This window comes from Camellia sinensis, chromosome 3 (assembly GCF_055761805.1).
Source record: "Camellia sinensis isolate YWXY chromosome 3, ASM5576180v1, whole genome shotgun sequence".
Taxonomy (NCBI): domain Eukaryota; kingdom Viridiplantae; phylum Streptophyta; class Magnoliopsida; order Ericales; family Theaceae; genus Camellia; species Camellia sinensis.
This window is the reverse complement of record NC_138963.1, coordinates 131,408,170-131,426,842: the sequence shown is the minus strand read 5'-3', so window position 1 is coordinate 131,426,842 and position 18,673 is coordinate 131,408,170. Positions and strand designations below refer to the sequence as shown.

At 40.6% G+C, this 18,673-nt stretch overlaps 1 protein-coding gene across 1 annotated transcript in view; it reads right to left on the bottom strand.

Moving 5' to 3' along the window:
* Positions 1 to 1,374: 1,374 nt before the first annotated feature.
* The window catches only part of LOC145821833 (uncharacterized), a 101,585-nt gene continuing 84,286 nt past the window's right edge, over positions 1,375 to 18,673 (bottom strand). Inside the window, exon 6 of the mRNA XM_082918405.1 lies at positions 1,375 to 1,738. The gene's annotated coding sequence lies outside the window, so the exon portion shown is untranslated. The remainder of the gene's footprint in view (positions 1,739 to 18,673) is intronic.

Here is an 18,673-nt window from a genome sequence, read left to right as displayed (position 1 = left end):
TGTAACTATATTTTATTCGTATTTTACATACTTTTTCCCTTTCATTTGCTAAATCTCCAACCAAATTTATTAACCAAAATAATATTAGGAATGTTTGGTTAATGATTTATAGTTGTGTTTGATTATCACGAATAGTGGTGGTTGTTATTTTTTGTTTTTTTGTTTTTAGAATCGTGTATAGTAGTTGTCTTGGTTTAGAAATTTTGTGATCCTAGATTATGATATAGTAGTGATGGTTATGAAACAAATAAATGGCGGACATTAATTTTTACAGCTAGAGGGTGGGTCTAGCGGAAAGCTGAGGAGTTCGCAACAGCTAAATCACGATCTTCAGACGAGCTCATATTGACATAAGGCTGCCTATTTTCAATGCTGGGAGTGAAGCAAGAAAAATCTCTCATTTGAGGCCTTTCACGGCCATAATAATATCAACAAGCCTGAAACTCTAGTTAATAAATCAAAAGAGGGATGAACCGGATTTGGGTTAGTACACATGTTTCAGGGTCAATACTAAGATAATAAGAAGAGAAAATCTCTTTACGCTTTACTAATATAGTTATATAGGTTTTCTTGCTTTCTTCGCATGCTTTCGGGGTCGTGTTCGTGTCGTGATATTTTGAATGTGTCAAAATTATCTTAATAATAACCTAACTCATGTATTATTTCGTGTTATTGTGTCATGTCATTTCTAATTTGTATCCGATTTGTATAGTATTAATGTGTCATGTAAAAATATTTTACCATAAGCTAAAAATATCGAGTGTACAAAAAATATAAAAAAAAAAATCTTCACAATTTAATTTTTATGAAACTAATCTATATTGAATGAAATTATTCATAAGAATATTTGATTTCAATTCAATTTGATTTTCTTAATTTACAAAAACAAAATCTTATATATATATATATATATTTACTAAATTAACTCAAACAGTAGACAAATAAATTTTCAATTGAAAACAAAAACAAAACCTTTATTAGCTTTAAAATCCTATTTTACATGCTTTTTTCTTAGTTAGATGGGAGTTATATAAGAGATTAAAAAATGTCATAACACCCTTTAATAGAAATAATATTAAATATGTAACTAATTTTTCATTATAGCAATTATTCGTGTCAGCTTTGTTCTATACAAATTTGACAGTAATCCAACCTATTTAATATTCGTGCTAACGAGTTGTGCCATATACATATTCATGTAGATTTGAATCGTATTATCATATCAAAAATTCCTGCCTTAATCATGTAGTGCAGTTTAATTTTAATGAAGTGTTCATGCCTTTTTGGGGAGAGAGAGAGTGTGTGTGCGCGCGCGCGCGCACTATGAACACATTAAACATCTGTTAGCTATTATTCCATATATGCACATTGAAATCCAATAATACAAGCATATGCTTTGTGTAGTTTCCCACTAAAAAATGTACGCATACAATTTCCACAAGACGAGGAGGTGAACCTTTTCCTACCACCTCTGGTTCATTTCCATGTCTCACTAAATTTAATTTCATACATACAAAACAATTTGTATAAGAATACCATCAAACCTAGTAAATCCTCTCTGAAGTAGATACAGGATGCAGGAAAACGACAATAACAGTTATATTATCTTTGCTTCCACGTTCAGCAGCCTCGGTTGCCAATCTCTTTGAGCACATCCCAGACTCTTTCACTGTGTCCTTTATTATGCAAACAATCTCTGCGTTGCTCATAACATCCCAGAGCCATCGCTAGCCATAACCTGACAGTCGAACACATATTGTTACTCTCTCTATAAAAATGTGATATGCTAACAAGTCACAACCATCCGTCATAAATAAAGCAAAATTTTGAAAATGGTCTGATTACAAATGAAACATACATCATAAGCATTTGAATTAAATAAGAATTATTGGGAAAAGCATAAAGGTCGCAAAATTATCTAGGGTTTTACTTCCCACCCCCCCCTTTTCAGCCACTGTAATTTTTTTCAAAAGATCATTTTTTAGAGATCACTAAACTAAATAATATAACTCCAAGTTCAGAAATATGAGAAGCATGTGAAGGGAGGTGTTAACAGTTGATATTGGTAATATGACAAGAAGGTTGAATATGAAGAGATAATAAAAATAGAAAAGAGTGAAGAAAGAACACAAAAAGTTAATGTGGTTCAGTCAATCTTGGCCTACGTCCACACATACAAAGCCCTATGGGCTACATCTTTTATTCACACTAGTTAATCCTCTTGATTACATGGTACACCATATATATAGTGGGAGATACAATCAAATCCCTTCAATTATGGATCTTCATATATTCTGATATCTTTAACACTATAATATTATCTCAAACTTAACCAGTCCCAAATATACTAGAGAGGTTATCTTCCTAATATTAGGTATGGACTGTATCACTTTACATGTAGTTCTATGGAAGTTCAATCGTCAGAACACTCTCTCATTCTAGGCTTACTCCACACCCTCCTTGTTTTGTCTTATTTCAATGCTTTGAAACCATGAGGTGTGAATGGGGAGGGAAGAGATAGGGCAAGGTCGCTAGAATTTTTTTATTTTTAGAACCGAAAAACAAAGGCATAAACCATAATCGTTCAAATTGTGGTATACGATCTCTTTTGAATAAGTTTGATCTGAGTGCCTACCTGTGTTATGCACTAACAAACGAAAAGCATAATACAAATTAGAATAATTACAAGTCTGCCAAGATAATTTTTTTTTTTTTTTGGATAACTCAGCATGTGGCCCATTAGACCGACTACTCCGGAAGACCAATCTCACCATCCACTAGTGGGGGGTCGGGCAAAGTCCCATATGAACTGGTCTCGAGAAATTGTTTGCACTTAGTAGATTTTGAAGGGAGCACACCCTAGGCTCAGGTCTTGACCACTAGGCCAACCCCTTGGGGTTAGTCTGCCAAGATACTTGTATTCTATTTTTAACTGTAAACATAACAAAAGAATAAAGGTTGAATTCAAGAAGCCTCAAAATGCTTCAAATGAAAGAGAAATTAGACCTATGGTTTAGTTTTGATATTGTCTATGATGCTTTTGTTGGTTATGTTTTACAGTGATATATGTTTGATATTTCACAATACAAAATTAGTGAGTGGCTAGCAAATGATAAATTTGTACTTTGAATTGTCAATATCCTTTGGTGTAAGTATTGGATAGCTTAATGAAATATGAGAATGTAACATGATTTTGTCATTAGTATTTGATGAATAATTCATTACAAAAGGAGTACAAGTGTTTTAAAAGTTTTACATTTTTCCTGCTGTAATGATTGAGATTAAAAAGCTCCAAAATAAGTCTTTGATATTTGTTTTATGATTAAATGTTCATTATCTAAATTATTTTGGAGTTAGAAAGGGTTTTGGATGAGTTTGAGATGCTTAACACGTGAAAATCTTAAAAACATTGAAGGTCTTGAGTCGACCCTGAACTCCAATTGTCGTGCAGATAAAAGGATTAGTCAACTCCTTGACAAAATAAATTGAATCCCTTAAGAAAAGTTCTGAGAGCTTCAGATTTCACCTAGATTCAAAATAAGTTGACTCCTTCGCAAAATTTAAATTCTAAAATATGCAACAGCTACTTCGTTTCAATTGCTAGAGACGCATTTACTGCACTGGACCGAAATGAGATGAAGGGCAATAAAAACAAGATTTTTACATGTCTACAAACATGGGATGAAGGATTAAATGTAATACCCATCAAGATCTTTCAAGTTTTGAGCTTCAACTTCCATATTCTTTTGCATTTGAGCTTTGTTGTTTAAATACAACTCCTTAAGAGTTTATTGTTCTAAAACCTTGTGTTACTTCTTTTCCACACCATTCGTAAACTATTGGTATTAATGGAGTGTTTGTGGGAAACACTTGGAGAAAATCTTGTTCTGTAAGGCTACAGATTTCAAACTTCAATAATATATCTCACGATTATTCTATTGTCTTGCTAATAACATTTCCACGTACGGGACCTCCTAAATTGGGGGCCTACAAATTTCAAATTGCAAGAACATGAATTGTGCTATGATCATCCAGGCACTACAGAAAATTGTGTTTGGTAATGGCATATAGAACAAATGCTTTTAAAGTGATTAAAGCAGATGCAACTGCAGTTATTGAAAATTTCTGATTTCCCTAGAAACTGTACATAAAAGTCTATTTAGAAGCCACAAATCCATTTATTAGTTTGTCGTAGCACACAAATAACAAACCCCAGATAACAGAAGATTATTAGATCAAAGGACCTTACCAAGTATTCATCTTCTACATACAATATGGTCTCAGTTATCTCAGGTTCTGCAATTACAACAGGCTTCATATCATCGTCACCAATAGACCGCGTAACCAGTAAAAAATATGTGATTAATAAACTTCAAATTCAACCACAAATTATTGATTATTGCTTTCACATCATGTTGAATACTGGAAGCACGGGCAAAGAGTGGGGCCGGGCAGGGACCATGTGTTCCTGTTTCTTTATTTTTAAAATCTAGTTTACAGAAACCTCATTAAATAGAAACCAACCTTTTGTTTCTAATTCATTATTTAGAATTTAAAAAATAAAATAAATAAAATATCAGCTATTAGCTCAGTGCTATTAATACCCAAAAAGATAAGGTGCAAGGTTCAGGCCCTCCCAAGACATGAAGGGAAAATAAAAATAAAGGAATATATAACTTTAACAAATTAAAGAAAAAATGTTTGCCTACTGTAGGTGTGCTTTGTTGGTGGACATGCTAGCAAGTTTGGTTGAGAACTATGAATCTTCCTATACTCAACCTATTGTTGTATTTAATTTTAGCTACACCACACAGAGAACTAAAATCAATGTTTTAGGGTAAATCATATTAATATATATACATACATACATATATATACACATGTAGGTTTAGAGAAAAGAAACAGTTAGGGAATGAGTTAGATTTCATTCCCTTTTATATTGATAATTCTGATCAATTTCCCATTCTATCAATTTCCTATTCTAACAATATATATATTTTTAGGGTAAATTACAGTAAACCCCCCTCAACTATGACCCATTGTCAAGTTAAAAATCAATGTTTAAAAATTCAACACTCAACCCGCTTATAGTTTTGTTTTGTAACTCTAAACCTCTTCTGTCATCACACCTCTTCTGTCATCACAACGGTAGTCATTTGGCATAAATGTATCATATTGTAATTAAAAATTTATGACTAAAAAAGCCTTATTATATATACATACATCGTATATATACACACAACCAGCAACTCTACATGGCCAGAAATGCCAAGCCATAACCAGAAACTCTCATGGCTAATACCAACTAGAGAACCCTTATTAGCCAAGCCATTATGATTTGATAAAAAAGTTCCACAGCAAAAGAATTGAGGGTTTTGATGGTGATACGTTGATTAGGTGGGGGGATTTTAGTGGACATATGTTGAATTAATATAGGGCTTTTAGTGTATTGGGGTGTTTGATCAGTGGGAGGGAGGCTGTGGGGAAGGGGTTTCGGCTTGGTGGGAATCGAAAGGGGAGGTGGTGAGTGGTGGGGGAAATAAGGTGGTGGTGCAGAGATGGGAGGAGGGAGGAACAATGAAGGAGATGCCATTGGTTAAAGAAAGAAAAAAAAAGGAGTTGGTGTAGGCTGGAAGAGGGGTTGCATGTGGCAAGTGAGATGAAGAGAGGTGGGCCATTGTCTTCAACCACTGTTGTTGCCATTGCCATTGCCATTGCCGTAAGCTGTTGTAGGCAACCCCTCATCTCTCTCTCTCTCTCTTCAATGAGTTCAAAACCCCAAGCCCTTAAACAACACCCTCATCTCCATTGCCACCCCCAAACTTCACTCCCTTTGTTGATCATTAGGTCCTACAAAAATATGGGATTGTTGTGGTGATTCACAGTGGCTGACTTTACTCCCTTTGTCAAATGAATTTGTTGTGTTTGTTAATCGGAATTATGGAGACACTGTGGAATTAAGGATTTGGGATTGAATTGATTTGATTAGGGTTTGGAAGAAATTAGGTAGTGGTTGTAGCAATACAATTGAAGGGTAAAAGGGTAACTTAATAATTTCTGTTAACAGTGTTAATGACTTTTGCAATTCATGTACTTCAAGGGGGGTAAGTGTTGCCTTTAAAACATTAAGGGGGCAACTCAAAAATAGGTCATAGTTGAGGGGGGTTTAATGTAATTTACCCTATTTTTTTACTGTACTGTTGTGAGCTGATTGTAAAGTGTAATGTATATACCTGAAAGTTGTACCTGTACTATTTCTTTTGTGTAATGTAATGGGATTTGAGTAGGGAGGAAAGAGAGTTCGGTGTGTGCTACTTTTATACACTAGGATTATAAACACACACAATATGAAGCAAGTCTAGTTATTGAAATCTAAATCATTTGCTTTGCTATTCGTTTCCATTTTTGTTGTTGAACCCTTGAACACTAAATTAGGCTTTAAAACATACATCAATCACCCTACTCTTTTGAATCAGTCCACATCTAATATGAACTTTTTTTTTTGGGTGAATAATCTAATATGAACTTACAATAGAAGATCTCACTATTTTAACTTAATAATCTTAACTAGCCTTAAACCATCATGCCTTAGATTTCTAATATGAAATTGGGGTGGGGTGTGACAACCTGCCACTGATTTGCCCCAAAAATGCTAACCTCAAGGAGCAACCACTCCTATTCACCAGTCTCTAGACCTCCAAAAGCCTATGCGCCCTCTGAGAGGTTGAGACTGCCCAAAAGACCTCTCTTCAGGAATTAAGAAGCTTCTTTTGAGCCAACAAAGGAACTTCAAATCCCAACATCAGGGATCTTTGCAGAGATCTACCCTTTTTCGCGACCCACATCTTCTTGCGATCAACCTCGTCAACAACCACATCGAATGCTTTCAGCCCAACTTGCATAATGTTCCTCTTCATGGTGACAACTGATGAACCCTCCATACAACTATCAGCCGATGCAGGACACAAGGAGCCTCCTCGTGTAACAATCACGAGAAGGCCCGGGGAACACCTCGAACATCTTAGGAGGGACCAATTTGAGTTGTGAAAACTTAACGAAAAGGCACGGGACTCCCGATTTAAAAACTATGTCGAAAAATACACGATTTTGGCCCCCAATATCCTATTTTTAAGCTTAAGTGTGAGAAAAGCGACTTTTTCGACATAGTTTTCAAACTGGGAGTCTCGTGCAAGTTCGGTAAGTTGCCACAACTTACATTGGTCGTTCTCGAGGTGTTTGAGTTGTTCCCCCGGCCTTCTCACGACTGTTACAATACTTTGGCCCCCAATGGCCTATTTTCACGATTAAGTGTGGAAAAAGTTGATTTTTTGACTTAATTTTCAAACCGGGAGTCCCGTTGAAGTTCTGTAAGTTTCCACAACTTACATTGGTCACTCTTGAGGTGTTTGAGGTGTTCCCCGGAGATTCTGGTTACTGCTACACGATTTTGGCCACCGATAACCTATTTACAGGCTTAAGTGTGAAAAAGTGCATTTTTTGACATTGTTTTCAAACCGGGAGTCCCGTGCTAGTTGTATAAGTTTTCACAAATTACATTGGTCCCTCCCGAGGTGTTCGAGGTGTTCTTTGGGCCTTCCCGTGATTGTTTCACGATTTTGGCACCCGATGACCTATTTTCAAGCTTAAGTGTGAAAAAAGTGCATTTCTCGACTTAGTTTTCAAACCAGAAGTCTCGTGCTAGTTCCGTAAGTTTTCACAACTTACATTGGTGCCTCCCGAGTTGTTTGTTGTGTTCCCTGGGCCTTTTCGCGACTGTTACACGATTTTAGCCCCTGATGACCTATTTTGAAGCTTAAGTGTGAGAAAATTGCCTTTTTGGACTTAGTTTTCAAATCGGAAGTCTCGTGCTAGTTCCGTAAGTTTTCACAACTTACATTGGTCACTCCTGATGTTTATTTTTTGAGGTGTTCCCCAGGCCTTCTCTTGACTGTTACACGATTTTGGCCTCCGATGGCCTATTTTCAACCTTAAGTGTGAAAAAAGTGCATTTTTTGACTTAGTTTTCAAACCGGAATCTCGTGCATTTTTTAACTATTAGAAACGTGCATGTTTTGACCTAGTTTTGAAATCGGGAGTCCCGTGCCAGTTCCGTAAGTTTTCACAACTTACAATAGTCCCTCCCGAGGTGTTGGAGGTGTTCTCCAGGCCTTCTCATCACTGTTACACGATTTTGGCTCTGATGGCTTATTTTGAAGCTTAAGTGTGATAAAAGTGCCTTTTTTGACTTAGTTTTCAAACCGGGAGTCCCGTGCCAGTTCGACAAGTTCCCAAAACTTACATTGGTCTCTCTCGAAAAGTTCCTTTTTCAACTTAGTTTTCAAACCGGGAGTCCCGTACTAATTCTGTAAGTTTCCACAACTTGCATTGTTCCCTCCTGAGGTGTTTGAGGTGTTCCCCGGGCCTTCTCGGGACTGTTACAAGATTTTGGCCCTCAATGGCCTATTTTCAAGCTTAAGTGTGAAAAAAGTACATTTATTGACATAGTTTTCAAATTGGGAGTCCCGTGCAAGTTCCGTAAGTTTCCACAACTTACATTGGTCCCTCCCGAGGTGTTTGAGTTGTTCCAGGAGCCTTCTCGTGATTGTTACAACAGGATTTTGGACACCGATGGCCTATTTTCAAGCTGAAGTGTGGAGAAAGTGTCTTTTTCGACATAGTCTTGAAACCGGAAGTCCCGTGCTAGTTTTATAAGTTTCCACAACTTACATTGATCCCTCTCGAGGTGTTTGATGATTTCCCTGGTCATTCTCGTGGTAACACGATTTTGGCCCCGATGGCCTATTTCCAATCTTAAGTAAAGAGATGTGCCTTTTTGGACTTAGATTTCAAACCGGGAGCCCCGTGCTACTTTCGTAAGTTTTCACAACTTACATTGGTCCCTTCCGAGCTGTTTGAGGTGTTCCACGGGCCTTCTCGTGACTGTTACACGTTTTTTGCCCCCGATAGCCTACTTTCAACCATAGGTGTGAGAAAAGTGTATTTTTTGACTTAGTTTACAAACCGGGAGTCCCGTGCTAGTTCCGTAAGTTTCAACAACTTACATTGGTCCCTCCCGAGGTGTTTGACGTGTTCCCCAGGCCTTCACCTGACTGTTACACGATATTGGCCCCGATGGCCTATTTTCTAGCTTAAGTGTGAAAAAGTGCCTTTTTTGACCTAGTTTTCAAAACGGGACTCCCGTGCTAGTTCTGTAAGTTTCCAAAACTTACATTGGTCCATCTCGAGATATTTGGGGTGTTCCGCGGGGGTTCTCGTGACTGTTACACGGTTTTAGCTCCTGATAGCCTATTTTCAAGCCTAAGTGTTTGAAAAGTGCATTTTTTGACTTAGTTTTCAAGCCGGGAGTCCCGTGCTAGTTCCGTAAGTTTTCACAACTTACATTGGTCCCTCTCGAGGTGTTTGAGGGGTTTCGATAGGGTTCTCGTGACTGTTACACAATTTTGGCCCCTGATGGCCTATTTTCAAGATTAAGTGTGAAAAAAGTGCAATTTTTGACTTCGTTTTGAAACGGCGAGTCCCGTGCAAGTTCTGTAAATTTTCACAACCTGCATTGGTCCCCCCGAGGTGTTTGAGGTGTTGCTTGGGCCTTCTCGTGACTGTTACACGAATTTGGCCACTGATGGTCTATTTTCAAGCCTAAGTGTGAAAAAAAGTGCATTTTTTGACTTAGATTTCAAACCGGAAATCCCGTGCTAGTTCCGTAAGTTTCCACAACTTCTATTGGTCCTTCCCGAGGTGTTTGATGCGTTTCCTGGGCCTTCCCGTGACTGTTACACGATTTTGACTCCCGATGTCCTATTTTTAAGCTTAAGTGTGAAAAAAGTGACTTTTCCAACATAGTTTTCAAACCGGGAGCCCCATGCTAGTTCGGTGAGTTCCCACAACTTACATTGGTCGCTCTAGAGGTGTTAGGTGTTCCCCGGGCCTTCTCGTGACTGTTACAAAAATTTGGCCCCTGATGGCCTATTTTCAAGCTTTAAGTGAAAAACATGCATTTTTTGACTTAGTTTTCAAACTGGGAGTCCCATGCTTGTTCTGTAACTCTCCACAATTTACATTGATCCCTCTAGAGGTGTTTGAGGTGTTCCCCGGAAAGTCTCGCACCTGTTATACGATTTTGGCCCCCGATGGCCTATTTTCAAGCTTAAGTGTGAAAAAATTGGCTTTTTCGACTTAGTTTTCAAACCGGAAGTGTCGTGCTAGTTCCGTAAATTTCCACAACTTACATTGGTCCGTCCTAAGGTGTTTGATGTGTTTCCCGGGCCATCTCGCGACTGTTACACGATTTTGGCCCCCGATGCCTATTTTCAAGCTTAAGTGTGAAAAAAGTGCCTTTTTCGACTTAGTTTTCAAACCGATAGTCCTGTGCTAGTTCTGTAAGTTTCCACAACGTACATTGGTCCCCCTGAAGGTGTTCAAGGTGTTCTCTGCGCTTTCTCGTGATTGTTACACAACTTTGGCGCCCAATGGCCTATTTTCATGATTAAGTGGGAAACAGTGCATTTTTTAACTTAATTTTCAAACTAGGAGTCCCGTGCAAGTTCCGTAAGCTTTCACAACTTGCATTAGTCCATCCCGAGGTGTTTGCGGTGTTCCCCGGGCCTTCTCGTGATAGTTACACGATTTTGGCCCTCGATGGCCTATTTACAAGCTTAAATGTGAAAAAATTGAACTTTTTGATATAGTTTTCAAACCAGGAGTCCCGTACTAGTTCCGTAAGTTTTCTCAACTTACATCGGTCCCTCCCGAGGTGTTTGAGGTGTTCCATGGGCCTACTCGTAACTGTTACACGATTTTGGTCCCCGATGGCCTATTTTGTAGCTTAAGTGTGAGAAAAATGTCTTTTTCAAATTAGTTTTCAAACCGGAAGTCCCGTGCTAGTTCCGTAAGTTTCCACAATTTACATTGGTCCCTTCCAAGTTGTTTGATGTGTTCCATGGGCCTTCTCGTGACTATTACACGATTTTGGCCCCCTGATGGCCAATTTTCAAGCTTAAGTGTGAGAAACGTGCCTTTTTCGGCTTAGTTTTCAAGCCGGCAGTCCCGTGCTAGTTCTGTAAGTTTTAATAACATACATTGATCCCTCCCAAGGTGTTCCCTGCGTGTTCTACTGAATGCCACACGATTTTGACCCTCGATGGCTTATTTTTAACCTTAAGTGTGAAAAAAGTGCATTTTTTGACTTAGTTTTCAAACCGGGAGTCTTGTGCCAGTTCCGTAAGCCAGTTCCGTAAGTTTGCACAACTTACATTGGTCCCTACTTAGGTGTTTGACGTGTTCCCCACGCCTTCTCGTGACCGTTACGCGATTTTGGACCCCTGATGGCCTATTTTCGAACTTAAGTTTGAAAAAAGTGTCTTTTTCCACTTAGTTTTCAAACCGGGACTCCCGTGCTAGTTCTGTAAATTTCTACCACTTATATTCGTCCCTCTTGAGGTGTTTCCGGGGTTTCGCTAGGGTTCTTGTGACTGTTACACAATTTTGGCCCCTGATGGCCTATTTTCAAGATTAAGTGTGAAAAAAGTGCAATTTTTGACTTGGTTTTGAAACGAGGAGTCCCGTGCAAGTTCCGTAAATTTTCACAACCTGCATTGGTCCCTCCCGAGGTGTTTGAGGTGTTGCTTGGGCCTTTTCGTGACTGTTACACGAATTTGGCCACTGATGGTCTATTTTCAAGCCTAAGTGTGAAAAAAAGTGCATTTTTTTGACTTAGATTTCAAACCGGAAGTCCCGTGCTAGTTCCGTAAGTTTCCACAACTTCTATTGGTCCTTCCTGAGGTGTTTGATGTGTTTCCTGGGCCTTCCCGTGACTGTTACACGATTTTGGCTCCCGATGTCCTATTTTTAAGCTTAAGTGTGAAAAAAGTGACTTTTCCGACATAGTTTTCAAACCGGAAGCCCTATGCTAGTTCGGTGAGTGCCCACAACTTGCATTGGTCGCTCTCGAGGTGTGAGGTGTTCCCCGGACCTTCTCGTGACTGTTACACAATTTTGGCCCTCGATGGCCTATTTTCAGGATTAAGTGTGAAAAAAAGTGCATTTTTTGGCTTCGTTTTCAAGTCGGGAGTCCCGTTGAAGTTCCGTAAGTTTCCACAACTTACAATGGTCTCTCCTGTGGTGTTTGAGGTATTCCTCGGACATTCTCGTAATTGCTGCATTGTTTTCAAATCGGAAGTCCCGTGCTAGTTCTGTAAGTTTTCACAACTTACATTGGTCCCTCCCAAGGTGTTCAAGGCGTTCATGGGCCTTCTCGTGACTGTTACACGATTTTGGCACTCGATGGCCTATTTTCAAGCTTAAGTATGAAAAAAGTGTCTTTCTCGACTTAGTTTTCAAACCGGAAGTCTCGTACTAGTTCCATAAGTTTCCACAACTTACATTGGTGCCTCCCGAGTTGTTTGATGTGTTCCTTGGGCCTTGTCGTGACTGTTACACGATTTTGGCCCGCGATGGCCTATTTTCACAATTAAGTTTGTGAAAATTGCCTTTTGGACTTATTTTTCAAATCGGGAGTCCCGTGCTAGTTCCTTTGAGGTGTTCCCCGGGCCTTCTCATGACTGTTACACGATTTTAGCCTCCGATGGCCTATTTTCAACCTTAAGTGTGAAAAAATTACATTTTTTGACTTAGTTTTCAAACCGGAATCTCGTGCCAGTTCCATAAGTTTCCACAACTTACATTGGTCCTTCCCAAGGTGTTTGAGGTATTCACTGGGCCTTCTCGTGACTGTCTCACGATTTTGGCCCCTAATGGACTATTTCCAAGCTTAAGCGTGAAAAAGGTGTCTTTTTTGTCTTAATTTTCAAACCGGGAGTCCCGTGCTAGTTCTGTAAGTTTCCACAACTTACATTGGTCCCTCTTGAGGTATTTGAGGTGTTCCCCACACCTACTCGAGACTGTTACACGATTTTGGCTCCCGATGGCCTATTTTCAAGCTTAAGTGTGAAAAAAATGCAACTTTTGACTTAGTTTTGAAACCGGGAGTCCCGTGCTAGTTTCGTAAGTTTCCACAACTTACATTGGTCCCTTCCGAGGTGTTTGATGTGTTTCCTGTGCCTTCTCATGACTGTTACATGATGTTGGCCCCTGATGGCCAATTTTCAAGCTTAAATGCGAGAAAAGTGGCTTTTTGGACTTAGTTTTCAAACCGGAAGTTCCGGGGTAATTCCGTAAGTTTCCAAGACTTATATTGGTCCCTCCCGAGGTGTTTGAGGTGTTCCCCGACCTTTCTCGTGACTGTTAGTCGATTTTGGCCATCGATGGCCTATTTTCAACCTTAAGTGTGAAAAAAGTGCTTGTTTTGGTTTAGTTTTCAAATCGGGGAGTCCCGTGGCAGTTTCATAAGTTTCCACAACTTACATTGGTCTCTCCCGAGGTGTTTGAGGTGTTCCCCGGGACTTCTCCTGACTGTTAATCGATTTCGCTCCCCGATGGCCTATTTTCAAGGTTAAGTGTGAAAAAAAGTGTCTTTTTCGACTCAGTTTTCAAACCGGGAGTCCTGCGCCTGTTCTGTAAGTTTTCAAAACTTACTTTAGTCCCTCTCGAGGCGTCTGAGGTGTTCCTCGGGCCTTCTCGTGACTGTTACAAAAATTTGGCCCCCGATGGCCTATTTTCAAGCTTTAAGTGAAAAACATGCATTTTTTGACTTAGTTTTCAAACTGGGAGTCCCACGCTTGTTCTGTAACTTTCCACAACTTACATTGGGCCCTCTAGAGGTGTTTGAGGTGTTCCCCGGAAAGTCTCGCGCCTGTTATACGATTTTGGCCCCCGATGGCCTATTTTCAAGCTTAAGTGTGAAAAAAGTGGCTTTTTCGACTTAGTTTTCAAACCAGAAGTGTCGTGCTAGTTCCGTAAATTTCCACAACTTACATTGGTCCGTCCTAAGGTGTTTGATGTGTTTCCCGGGCCATCTCGTGACTGTTACACGATTTTGGCCCCCGATGCCTATTTTCAAGCTTAAGTGTGAAAAAAGTGCCTTTTTCGACTTAGTTTTCAAACCGGTAGTCCTGTGCTAGTTCTGTAAGTTTCCACAATGTACATTGGTCCCCCTGGAGGTGTTCAAGGTATTCTCTGGGCTTTCTCGTGATTGTTACACAACTTTGGGGCCCAATGGCCTATTTTCATGATTAAGTGGGAAACAGTGGATTTTTTGACTTAATTTTCAAACCAGGAGTCCCGTGCAAGTTCCGTAAGTTTTCACAACTTGCATTAGTCCATCCCGAGGTGTTTGCGGTGTTCCCCGGGCCTTCTCGTGATAGCTACCGATTTTGGCCCCCGATGGCCTATTTACAAGCTTAAATGTGAAAAAAAGTGTATTTTTTGATATAGTTTTCAAACCAGGAGTCCCGTACTAGTTCCGTAATTTTTCTCAACTTACATCGGTCCCTCCCGAGGTGTTTGAGGTGTTCCACGGGCCTACTCGCGACTGTTACACGATTTTGGTCCCCGATGGCCTATTTTGTAGCTTAAGTGTGAGAAAAATGTCTTTTTCAAATTAGTTTTCAAACCGGAAGTCCCGTGCTAGTTCCGTAAGTTTCCACAACTTACATTGGTCCCTTCCATGGGCCTTCTCGTAACTATTACACGATTTTGGCCCCATGATGGCCAATTTCCAAGCTTAAGTGTGAGAAACGTGCCTTTTTCGGCTTAGTTTTCAAACCGGCAGTCCCGTGCTAGTTCTGTAAGTTTCAATAACATACATTGATCCCTCCCAAGGTGTTCCCCGGGTGTTCTACTGAATGCTACACGATTTTGGCCCCCGATGGCTTATTTTTAACCTTAAGTGTGAAAAAAGTGCATTTTTTGACCTAGTTTTCAAACCGGGAGTCCTGTGCCAGTTCCGTAAGTTTGCACAACTTACATTGGTCCCTACCGAGGTGTTTGATGTGTTCCCCACGCCTTCTCGTGACCGTTACGCGATTTTGGCCCCCTGATGGCCTATTTTCGAACTTAAGTTTGAAAAAAGTGTCTTTTTCCACTTAGTTTTCAAACCGGGACTCCCGTGCTAGTTCTGTAAATTTCTTCCACTTATATTCGTCCCTCTTGAGGTGTTTGAGGGGTTTCGCTAGGGTTCTCGTGACTGTTACACAATTTTGGCCCCTGATGGCCTATTTTCAAGATTAAGTGTGAAAAAAGTGCAATTTTTGACTTGGTTTTGAAACGAGGAGTCCCGTGCAAGTTCCGTAAATTTTCACAACCTGCATTGGTCCCCCCCGAGGTGTTTGAGGTGTTGCTTGGGCCTTCTCGTGACTGTTACACGAATTTGGCCACTGATGGTCTATTTTCAAGCCTAAGTGTGAAAAAAAGTGCATTTTTTTGACTTAGATTTCAAACCGGAAGTCCCGTGCTAGTTCCGTAAGTTTCCACAACTTCTATTGGTCCTTCCTGAGGTGGTTGATGCGTTTCCTGGGCCTTCCCGTGACTGTTACACGATTTTGGCTCCCGATGTCCTATTTCTAAGCTTAAGTGTGAAAAAAGTGACTTTTCCGACATAGTATTCAAACCGGGAGCCCCATGCTAGTTCGGTGAGTTCCCACAACTTACATTGGTCGCTCTCGAGGTGTGAGGTGTTCCCCGGGCCTTCTCGTGACTGTTACACAATTTTGGCCCTCGATGGCCTATTTTCAGGATTAAGTGTGAAAAAAAGTGCATTTTTTGGCTTCGTTTTCAAGTCGGGAGTCCCGTTGAAGTTCCGTAAGTTTCCACAACTTACAATGGTCTCTCCTGAGGTGTTTGAGGTATTCCTCGGACATTCTCGTGATTGCTACATTGTTTTCAAACTGGAAGTCCCGTGCTAGTTCTGTAAGTTTTCACAGCTTACATTGGTCCCTCCCAAGGTGTTCAAGGCGTTCATTGGGCCTTCTCGTGACTGTTACACGATTTTGGCACCCGATGGCCTATTTTCAAGCTTAAGTATGAAAAAAGTGTCTTTCTCGAATTAGTTTTCAAACCGGAAGTCTCGTGCTAGTTCCATAAGTTTCCACAACTTACATTGGTGCCTCCCGAGTTGTTTGATGTGTTCCTTGGGCCTTGTCGTGACTGTTACACGATTCTGGCCCGCGATGGCCTATTTTCACAATTAAGGTTGAGAAAATTGCCTTTTCGGACTTAATTTTCAAATCGGGAGTCCCGTGCTAGTTCCTTTGAGGTGTTCCCCGGGCCTTCTCATGACTGTTACACGATTTTAGCCTCCGATGGCCTATGTTCAAACTTAAGTGTGAAAAAATTGCATTTATTGACTTAGTTTTCAAACCGGAATCTCGTGCCAGTTCCATAAGTTTCCACAACTTACATTGGTCCTTCCCAAGGTGTTTGAGGTATTCACTGGGCCTTCTCGTGACTGTCTCACGATTTTGGCCCCTAATGGACTATTTCCAAGCTTAAGTGTGAAAAATGTGTCTTTTTTGTCTTAGTTTTCAAACCGGGAGTCCCGTGCTAGTTCTGTAAGTTTCCACAACTTACATTGGTCCCTCTTGAGGTATTTGAGGTGTTCCCCACACCTACTCGAGACTGTTACACGATTTTGGCTCCCGATGGCCTATTCTCAAGCTTAAGTGTGAAAAAAATGCATCTTTTGACTTAGTTTTGAAACCGGGAGTCCCGTGCTAGTTTCGTAAATTTCCACAACTTACATTGGTCCCTTCCGACGTGTTTGATGTGTTTCCTGTGCCTTCTCATGACTGTTACATGATGTTGGCCCCTGATGGCCAATTTTCAAGCTTAAATGCGAGAAAAGTGGCTTTTTGGACTTAGTTTTCAAACCGGAAGTTCCGGGGTAATTCCGTAAGTTTCCAAGACTTATATTGGTCCCTCCCGAGGTGTTTGAGGTGTTCCCCGACCTTTCTCGTGACTGTTAGTCGATTTTGGCCATCGATGGCCTATTTTCAACCTTAAGTGTGAAAAAAGTGCTTGTTTTGGTTTAGTTTTCAAATCGGAGAGTCCCGTGGCAGTTTCATAAGTTTTCACAACTTACATTGGTCTCTCCCGAGGTGTTTGAGGTGTTCCCCGGGACTTCTCCTGACTGTTAATCGATTTCGCTCCCCGATGGCCTATTTTCAAGGTTAAGTGTGAAAAAAAGTGTCTTTTTCGACTCAGTTTTCAAACCGGGAGTCCTGCGCCTGTTCTGTAAGTTTTCAAAACTTACTTTAGTCCCTCTCGAGGCGCCTGAGGTGTTCCTCGGGCCTTCTCGTGACTGTTACAAAAATTTGGCCCCCGATGGCCTATTTTCAAGCTTTAAGTGAAAAACATGCATTTTTTGACTTAGTTTTCAAACTGGGAGTCCCACGCTTGTTCTGTAACTTTCCACAACTTACATTGGGCCCTCTAGAGGTGTTTGAGGTGTTCCCCGGAAAGTCTCGCGCCTGTTATACGATTTTGGCCCCCGATGGCCTATTTTCAAGCTTAAGTGTGAAAAAAGTGGCTTTTTCGACTTAGTTTTCAAACCGGAAGTGTCGTGCTAGTTCCGTAAATTTCCACAACTTACATTGGTCCGTCCTAAGGTGTTTGATGTGTTTCCCGGGCCATCTCGTGACTGTTACACGATTTTGGCCCCCGATGCCTATTTTCAAGCTTAAGTGTGAAAAAAGTGCCTTTTTCGACTTAGTTTTCAAACCGGTAGTCCTGTGCTAGTTCTGTAAGTTTCCACAACGTACATTGGTCCCCCTGGAGGTGTTCAAGGTATTCTCTGGGCTTTCTCGTGATTGTTACACAACTTTGGGGCCCAATGGCCTATTTTCATGATTAAGTGGGAAACAGTGGATTTTTTGACTTAATTTTCAAACCAGGAGTCCCGTGCAAGTTCCGTAAGTTTTCACAACTTGCATTAGTCCATCCCGAGGTGTTTGCGGTGTTCCCCGGGCCTTCTCGTGATAGCTACCCGATTTTGGCCCCCGATGGCCTATTTACAAGCTTAAATGTGAAAAAAAGTGTATTTTTTGATATAGTTTTCAAACCAGGAGTCCCGTACTAGTTCCGTAATTTTTCTCAACTTACATCGGTCCCTCCCGAGGTGTTTGAGGTGTTCCACGGGCCTACTCGCGACTGTTACACGATTTTGGTCCCCGATGGCCTATTTTGTAGCTTAAGTGTGAGAAAAATGTCTTTTTCAAATTAGTTTTCAAACCGGAAGTCCCGTGCTAGTTCCGTAAGTTTCCACAACTTACATTGGTCCCTTCCATGGGCCTTCTCGTAACTATTACACGATTTTGGCCCCATGATGGCCAATTTCCAAGCTTAAGTGTGAGAAACGTGCCTTTTTCGGCTTAGTTTTCAAACCGGCAGTCCCGTGCTAGTTCTGTAAGTTTCAATAACATACATTGATCCCTCCCAAGGTGTTCCCCGGGTGTTCTACTGAATGCTACACGATTTTGGCCCCCGATGGCTTATTTTTAACCTTAAGTGTGAAAAAAGTGCATTTTTTGACCTAGTTTTCAAACCGGGAGTCCTGTGCCAGTTCCGTAAGTTTGCACAACTTACATTGGTCCCTACCGAGGTGTTTGATGTGTTCCCCACGCCTTCTCGTGACCGTTACGCGATTTTGGCCCCCTGATGGCCTATTTTCGAACTTAAGTTTGAAAAAAGTGTCTTTTTCCACTTAGTTTTCAAACCGGGACTCCCGTGCTAGTTCTGTAAATTTCTTCCACTTATATTCGTC